Here is a 9,028-nt window from a genome sequence, read left to right on the forward strand (position 1 = left end):
TGGAGGGTCAGAGAATGAGAGGAAGACCCCCAATGAGATGGCTCTGCCAGGTGGCATCATTGATGGCGTCAAGTGTGGCAGTGGTTGTGAGGTTGGCCCAGGATCGGATATTGTTTCATTCTGCTGTGCATGGGGTCACTATGAGTTGGTTCCGACTCGATGGCACCTGACAACAACAACAACAGAGAAGCAAACTTCCTTAGCTCTATTAGTGTCTGGTTGTTAATTGTTGTTGCTGTTAAGTTCTGTTAACGTTGGTTCTGACTCATAGCAACCCTTCTTAGGGTGTCCAAGGAGTGGCTGATGAATTTGAATCACTGACCTTTCAGTTCAAACTAACCACATCAGGAGTCTTAGTGTCTGGTGGTTGCCAACAACCCTTGGCTTGTGGCAATGTATTTCCAATCCCTACCTCCAGTGTCATACGGCCTTTACCATGTATTTGTTCCTTTATGTAGTGTTTACTATGTGTGTCTTTCTATGTCTCTGCTTATAAGGACACAAGTTATTGAATTAGGTGTGGTGCTGTGGGTTAATGTGCCTGACTGCAAAGCCATTTGAACTGCAAGGTCGGCAGTACAAGCTCATCAGCTACTCCTTGGAAACCCTATATAGGGTCTCTGTGGGTTGAAACCAACTCAACAGCACTTCACAGCAACAACAACAATGCAATACAACCTCATTTTAACTTATTACATCTGGAAAAAACCGTATTTCCAAATAAGGTCACATTCTCACGTTCTGGATGGGCATGGTTTGGGCAGTGGGATATTAGTTAACCCCATACAACTGTATTTATCATTTTTCAGTTTAGTCATCTAATTATCAAATTTTGTTCCAAAAGACTTTCATTGTTTTCCCCAAGTCAAATCCATCCTGGAAGAAGAAAAATTTGCGACCATTCCATAGACAATTATCAAAAAACAAAACAAAAAATCCTGCTCATTATGCAATCACAGAATGGAAGAGACACCCAGAAGAATCCTACAACTGTTTTGCTTAATGGACAGACTACATATAACATTTTGTACAGCATCTATAACTTGTTTTCCAAGAGGCATTTGGTAATAATATTTGTCAGTGTGTTCTTATATTCATTTGCTTTGCCATCTTTTGCTGATTTAGTTAAAATTTTAAATCAAGTACACTTGGCTAAGTAGGGCATTGTGTACAATAGAACATTGTTGTTAAGCATTGTCTAGTCCGTTCCAACTCATAGCAGTCTTATGTACAACTGGATGACACACTACCTAGTATTATGGCATCTTCACAATCATTGTTATGTCTGAGCCCACTGCTGCAGCTACTGTGTCAGCCTGTCTCTTTGAGGATGTTTTTTTTTCGTTGATTCTTGCCTTGTCCAAGGACTGGACCTCCTAATGGTGGTGGTTATGTAACGAGAAGTCAGTTCCAACTTATAGCGACCCTGTACAGGGTTTCTGAGGCTGTAAATGTTTACAGGAGCAGAAAGTCTCATCTTTCTCCCACGGAACAGCTGGTAGTTTTGAACAACTGACCTTGAGGTTCTCAGACCAATTTGTAACCACTACGCTACCAGAGCTCCTTAATAGCATGTGAAAATATATGAGATGTAAGAGAAGTCTCACCATCCTCCCTTCTAAGAACTATTCTGTTTGTACTTCTAAGACATTTGCTCATTCTTTTGGCAGTCTGTGGTATATTCGATATCCTTCACCAACACCACAATTCAAATGCATCAATTCTTCTTTGGAAGTAAAGCCATTAAACATTATAATATTTCTTTATAAGACATTTCAAATAACTTTTTATTCCCTCAGTACAAGAGGACTTAAAATACTCACTGATGAAGATTAAAGACCACAGCCTTTGGTATAGGTTACACCTCAACGTAAAGAAAACAAAAATTCTCACCACTGGACCAATAAACAACATCATGATAGAGAGAAAAGATTGAAGTTGTCAAAGACAACTTTGCTCAGAGCAACCATCAACACACATGAAAGCAGTAGTCAAGAAATCAAAAGATAATATTGCATATATATATTGCAAGGTCAGTGATTCAAACCTCCCAGCTGCTCCTCAGAGACTCTACTAAGAGTCTGTATGGCTCAGAAACAGCTCAGGGGCATTTAACCACAGGTCACATGCTCTCTTCTTACTCACTGCTCAGCAGGCACATTCTCTGAGGCCTTCTGTGTTTCTGTTGCTTCAATATCTTTGCATCTGGCTATTTCCTAGGCAATTCTTGATTCAGTGGTGGAAGTCTTGCTTCCCATTTAGGAGCCTGAGGTTTGATTCCCAGCTATTAGTCTCCATAAACAGCCACTAATCAGACAATGGAGTATATGAAAAATCAATATTTCATTAGATCAACCACTGTTCCAATATTAATCCAAAGAAACAAAACTGAAGAAAGATACATATTTTCAGAGCAAATATGGAGACACTTTCTATAATTGTGAGAAATACTGTCAATAATGATATATAATCTCAGCTTTTCCATCAGGGATGAGAAATACCTTAAAGAGGAAGAAAGAGGGAAGGAGGGAGAGACAGAAAGGAAGCCGATATTATATATTATGGTGATAAACTGAGACTATTAATGGTATTTATGCTGTATCCATTATACCCTGACTTGTGTGGTGCTGTAAGATCAACACTGGGCTGGGAACTGCAAGGTTGGCAGCTCAAACCCACCAGCTGCTCCTTGGAAATGCTGTACATGGTTGGTATGAGTAGGAAGTGACTAGATGGCACTTAACAACAGCAAAATTATAAACTGAGTTTGAAAAGTCCTGTTAAATAAACAAGTTTCCAAATCAAATGAAGTATTATTGAGCTCAGTAAATCTGGATCCATAAACTAAGGGGGGAAAAAGCCTAGTTTACTGTTATAAACCAGTTCTTTAAGGCATTTTTCTGTTCCAGAAAAAAAATATATTGATAACAGAATTCTAACATCCACTTGGAAGTTAGCATTAAAGTGGATTTCCATGTAATTAGAGTCGATTTCAAGTATCTGTCCTTAAAGGACTTTATTATCCTCATCTACTGCACATCAACAGAGAAAAGATTGGAGTTATCAAGGACTTCATTCTTTTTGGATTAACCATCAATACTCATGGAAGCAGTAGTAAGGAAATCAAAGGACGTATTGCATTAGGCTAATCTGCTACACAAGACCTTTTTAAAGTGTTGACAAGCAAAGATGTCAGCTTGAGGACCAAGGTGCACCTGACCTAAGCCATGATATTTTCAATAACCTCATATGCATGCAAAAGCTGGACAGTGAATAAGGAAGACCGTAAAAGAATTGCTGCATTTGAGTTATGGTGTTGGAGGAGAAAGTACTATGGATTGCCAAACGAATCAACAGATCTGTTTTGGAAAACGTGCAGCCAGAGTGCTCCTTGGAGGCCAGGATGGCCAAACTTCATCTTTCATACTTCAGGCATATTGTCAGGAGGGACCAGTTGCTGGAGAAGGATATTATGTCTGGTAAGGTAGAGGGTCAGAGAAAAAGAGGAAGACCACCAGCAAGATGGATTGGCAAAGTGGCAGCATCAATGTGCTCAAGCGTGGCAACAATTGTGACGTTGACCCAGGACTGGGCAGTGTTTTATTCTGTTGGTACGGACTCAATGGCACCTAACCACACCACAACAACAGCACAGCACAATCCATCTGTGACAGGAGTAGACCTTAATGCTCTTAGTCTTACATATGCACATGTCTTGGTAATTGTAATTCCTGTGGCTCCATCTCTCTCCCCCACTTTTCAACCTGATCTATTGTTTTCTTTCTAGAGACTTAGTAAAATGTCACTTCTTTGGTGAAGACTTCACTCACCTAACCCCTCCCAAGTCCCCAAGCAGAGATAACTGGCATTTCTGTGGTCTCCTGCAACACTTAGCCTCTCTGTCTTCCTTGGTAATGTTCACCCCTAGGGAGTTTACTGAGTGGAGGGTATTGTCCATGCAGGGAAAGCCCTAGTAAGGTACCTCAGTTTCTTGAACAGATGTCTAGCTTTCTGCTCAACTGGAGAAAAGGGAGTGAATTGGGATGGGAAAGGAGAGGAGAAGGGAAAATGGGTAAGTCGGAGAACAGGGGGAAAGGAGGGTAAGTAAAGGCTAGGAAGAAAGAAAACTCAAGAGCATGCGGTAGAAGTCCAGGGAAGAAAGAATCTAGGAAAAGCGAAGAACCAGAATAATTTTCAGAGAGATTAAAATGTGCCAGACTCTAGGTTTACATATAGCATCAGTTTTATGTTTACAATAATCATAAAAGACAAATAAGTTATTATCCTCATATTATAGATAAAATACTTAGGTATCAAGAGCTTGAATACCTCATCCAGAATCTCAATTTGGAAGACACAGGACAAAAGCATTAACAAAGGCCTGAACATCTAAAAGCCAGAGCATTAACAACTAGCTTCCCGGACTCACATTGATTTGTCCTTCAATCAACAGAGTTAACTCCAGAGTTTTGTCTGGAACTGTCTCCTAACCAATTTATCCATACTATAGCTGAGAAAAAAAAAAAACAAAAAAACATTTTTTTGTTGTTTTTTTAGAGATTATTTGTACATCCCATTCATTTACATAACTGAGATTTTAAAGCCTCAATCAGGAAAACCAGCTGCTACGATAAGCATTTGACTTATTCTGTCTTAGTTTGCAGCAGAAATGTTTCCCTATATACCTGTTAGAGCAACAAACAGCCTCATGAAGTCCAATATTATATTTACTGCCAGCTTGAAGTGTAAGACCTTGTTTTCTGCTAGAGGAGTTAGGGGAAATTGCATAGAGGAGGTATCAACTAGTTATAAAGAGAACAGGCTCTGAAGTTCTCAGGTTGACCTGGGTTCAAATTTTGTCTCCAACTGTTACTATGTGCTATGTAATGTTTCTTGGATTCACTATGTCTTGATTTTGCCATTAATAATATTAGAAACCTTGTAGAGTGCTGTGAAGATTACATGAGAAAATGCATGCAAAATACTAGATACATACCTAGGAATCAATCAATGTCATCATCAAACAGCAACAATATCCTCCAGTGCAAAGTTTTGTGCAATTTATTTTAAAAGGTGCATTGTATAAAAAGCTTTACCTCTCCTAAAGAGTTGACATACTATTTCTTTTTATTCATATTGAGCTTTTCTTTTACATATGGCCACCAGTAAAAGCTGAGCCAACTTTGTATCTCAACTTTAGCAACTTTATGGAATTCGGTCACTTGCTTATCTCTAGCCTATTATTACTCTTTATTCCATCTGTATTTTCCCTCATCCTCACTGTTTGCATATTATTGTACGCTGCCTCAAAGATTTCATGGTATAACGCAAATAAACAAACAAATGATTATACTTGGTTATATATCTGACTCAACAACTGGTCTAAGAAGCTGGACTATATGAAGAATGTGACATCAGGGTTAGAGGAAGACTCATTAACACCTGTGACATGTAGACGGTATAGCCATGCTTTCTGAAAGGGGACTAGAAGAATTTACTGATGAATATAAAAAAATTCAATATAGGTTACACTTCATCATAAAGAAAACACAAATCCTTGCAACTGAACCAATAAACATGTTGATAAACAAGAAATATTGAAGTTTTCAAGGATTTCATTTTACTTGGATCCACATGGAAGCAACAATCAGGGAATCAAATGACATATTGCATTGGGCAAATCTGTGGCAAGATATCGCTTTAAAGTGCTATAAAGAAAGATGCCACTTTGAACCAAGCCAGGGTATTTTCAGTTACCTTATATACATGCAAAAGCTGGACAACAAATAAGGAAGCCCAAAGTAGAACTGATATAGGAAGTGTTTATATTCTGTTTCCTAGAAATGTTATTTATATGGAACAACTTGTTCCACAACTTTATAGGGAAAGATATCATTTGTTCGGGAATTTGAACCAAGTTGGGGCAGTAGGATAGAGAAAGATTACGCTAAAATCTATGAGTTTGTTGGAGTTCCTGGTACAATGTAGCTAATCCACTTTTAGGCTAATCTACAGATTGAACGTCTGGGTTTACACAGAGGCATCTCAGAAAAAAAAGGGGTTGGTCGTCTACTACAAAAAAATCAGCTACTGCAAACCTGATAGAACACAGTTCTACTGGGACGAACATAGGGTCACCATAAGTTAGAATTGACTCAGTGGCAACTGGTATGAGTCTACTGATGAAGACAGAACCTGGTTAGGGTTCCTGTGAGTACTTCAATAAAGAAAAACTAAAGGCAGTCCTGTTCTGTGTCTTTCTGCCAGGGATGAGCCAAAGCGTCATGATAGGTATCTATCCAATAGAAGAAGGGTCTGCTAATGATATTTGGCAATCATCATTGGTAAAAGACAGTGAATCTTAGTAACTTATATTTTTGTTACTTTATTGGAATTGGTCATTATCTTTCATTTTAGAATTTTAGCTTTCTTGTCATTATGAAAAATAATAATATTTTCAAAATGAGTTTATATATATATATTTTTTTTTTGCATACATTCATCATAATACTTAATGCAGTAGCTTTTCTTCACTGGCTTGAGTCCCTCCATGACTTTAGTTGCATACTACTTTCTCTTATCTTAAAAAATTCTATTTTATGTTAACAGCTAATTACTGTTCATGTTACATACACTAGACCCAAGGTAAAAGGCCTAGGGCAGTCACTGGTCAGAGGTCAATGAGCTCTGTTCCTTTGGTTTTATGCAGACAGACTGAATTTTGATGTGGAAATAGATTTCTGTTATGCTTTTCATGAAACAGAGTTTAATTTAAAGAATTAGCTTTTTATGGCTATGTTTACATTTATTTTCTTTCTTCTGTTTACATTTATTTTCTTTCTTCACCCACAATGACTGTAATAATGGAAACAACATGTATAATTTTCCACAAACTAAATTCTGATCACATTTATCTGCAAGGAAGTGTGACATGGTGCCTAATGAAATTTCCAAGCACGCTGGGGAGTTTTCTTATGTAGAATTCTCATATTTGATTCCTATTATAAGTACAATCTCTATTGTAATAAAAGTTATTGTGTTTCCTGTTAGCTTTATTTCTTGGCAAGCAGTTCAAATTAGTAATAACAATACAGACAGTTACATGATAAGCAATGATTTTTCTTAACTGGAGACTTGGCAATTAGGTGAACCACATGACCAAGCTGAAGTATTGTTAAAATCCCTAATAACTGAAGTTAACGCTGAATACTGCCTTTCTGAGACCTGCATTAGAGCTTTTAGACAATTGGTTGTATAAGAAAGCAAACCAGTGGGGGGGAAATTGACTGACAAGTCCATCTGAATCAATAATGAAGAATTTAAAAATATATTTTGAAGGGAATTAATATTTATTCCTTTTCATTCATAGTAACTCTGTTACAAAAACATTTTTTAAATGCTTAATCAATGAATATACTCATTGTTATTGAAAATGGCAACCATCAATAAAATAAAGGTTATTGAATTTATTCAGGTAATTGTTACATTTAATCATTTTTCTAAAGAAAAAAATGATTAAGCAGGAGGTTCATTGCCTAGCATAGGTATCTGTACTGTTCTAATCAAGAAGGGTGATTTATTTAAAGAAAAATTTACATTCTTGTATGACAACCAACACCGGTACACCAATTAACCAATTATATACATATATGTAATGGAGTCCTGATGCGGTGCGGTGGGTTAATGCTCTAGACTGCAAAGTCGGTTTGAACCACAAGGTTGATGGTTCAAGCTCACCAACTGCTCCTTGAAAACCCTATACAGGGTGGTTATGGGTCAAAACTTGACTCGACAGCATTTAATAAATACATGTTTTATTGCTGTTACGTGCCAACTCACAGTGACCCTGTATTGGGTTTCTAAGGAGTGATTGGTGGGTTTGAACCACCAACTTCATGGTTCAGACCAATCTGTGGTCCAATGCTTTATTCTACATTGCTCCACCAGCATTCTCTCTCCCTGGAGAGGAGGGAATCAAGAAGATAGTGCTTTACTAGAAGGCGTTTAAACAATTATTTCCAGATCCTGGGACATTCACATACTCTTGATAATTTCTTATCAGGTAGCAGAAATGATTAAAATATGACGAAGATGTCTAGGCTTTTGCTCTAAAAATATGGTCCAATTTTCAAGATTGTTGACCACTTAGAGCAGTGATGTAGTTTGAGCCAGAATTGGAGAGTCCTCAAAGGGTACAACTAAGGCTTAGACTTTAGGGGCATTACCAAATAAAATAGCTATTTATTATTTCATTTTCATAGTGAGTGTTGTTAACTAATGAGTTTCTAAAATACTTTTAAAAGGACTGCTATTTTGAGTTAACCAATACAGTCTCTGTACACTTTTTATTAATTGGTTAAACCCTTAAAGCAAAGGTTAACTTTCAGATAATAAATTCCCAGTTTGTAGGAGTCACACTAATAAGATTTTACTAAAATGTCAACGTTTATGTATCGTATTTAGTTAGGAAGCCTAGGGAATTTGCAGTGAATACAAATTGCAGTGCAGTGCAATCCCATCCTGAAGGTTTTTTTAAGAAAGAGAACTTTACGGAAAACTAGCCTACCCAATTTAAAATAAGTTGATAATGTTCTTGATAAAATCAATTATATGTTTCATGTCTCTCCATTTTCCTTGTGCCTCCTCTCTTAGAATATATCTCAATTCAGAATTTATAGATCATAAAAAGTATCAGTGGTCTTACTTATATATTCTCATTTTATTTTTCTTAAAGCTAAGTTGTTGTTGTTGTCAGGTGTCATAGAGTCAGAACCGACTCATAGCGACCCCATGCACAGCAGAATGAAACCATGTCCGATCCTGGGCCAACCTCACTACATCTGCCACACTTGAGTCCATATTAAAGTTAAGTAATATCCCAAAAGTTAATTGTACATTTTTCAAAATACTGAAAAAAAAAAGACATAATTTTACCCTGTGTTTTGTAACTCTTCAAAAGCACTGTTTTTGTTGTTGTTGGGTGCCTTTGAGTCAGTTCTCACTCATAGTGGCCCTGTATAGGGTTTCC

At 37.2% G+C, this 9,028-nt stretch overlaps 1 protein-coding gene and 1 pseudogene across 1 annotated transcript in view; one reads left to right on the forward strand and one right to left on the reverse strand.

Annotated features, from left to right (window-relative positions):
• MCTP1 (multiple C2 domains, transmembrane 1) overlaps positions 1–9,028 on the reverse strand; it is a 956,699-nt gene that overhangs the window by 657,480 nt on the left and 290,191 nt on the right. The window lies entirely within an intron of this gene.
• LOC102841616 overlaps positions 1–9,028 on the forward strand; it is a 20,337-nt pseudogene that overhangs the window by 5,663 nt on the left and 5,646 nt on the right.

This window comes from Chrysochloris asiatica, unplaced genomic scaffold, assembly GCF_000296735.1.
Source record: "Chrysochloris asiatica unplaced genomic scaffold, ChrAsi1.0 scaffold00111, whole genome shotgun sequence".
NCBI classification, from domain to species: Eukaryota; Metazoa; Chordata; class Mammalia; order Afrosoricida; family Chrysochloridae; genus Chrysochloris; species Chrysochloris asiatica.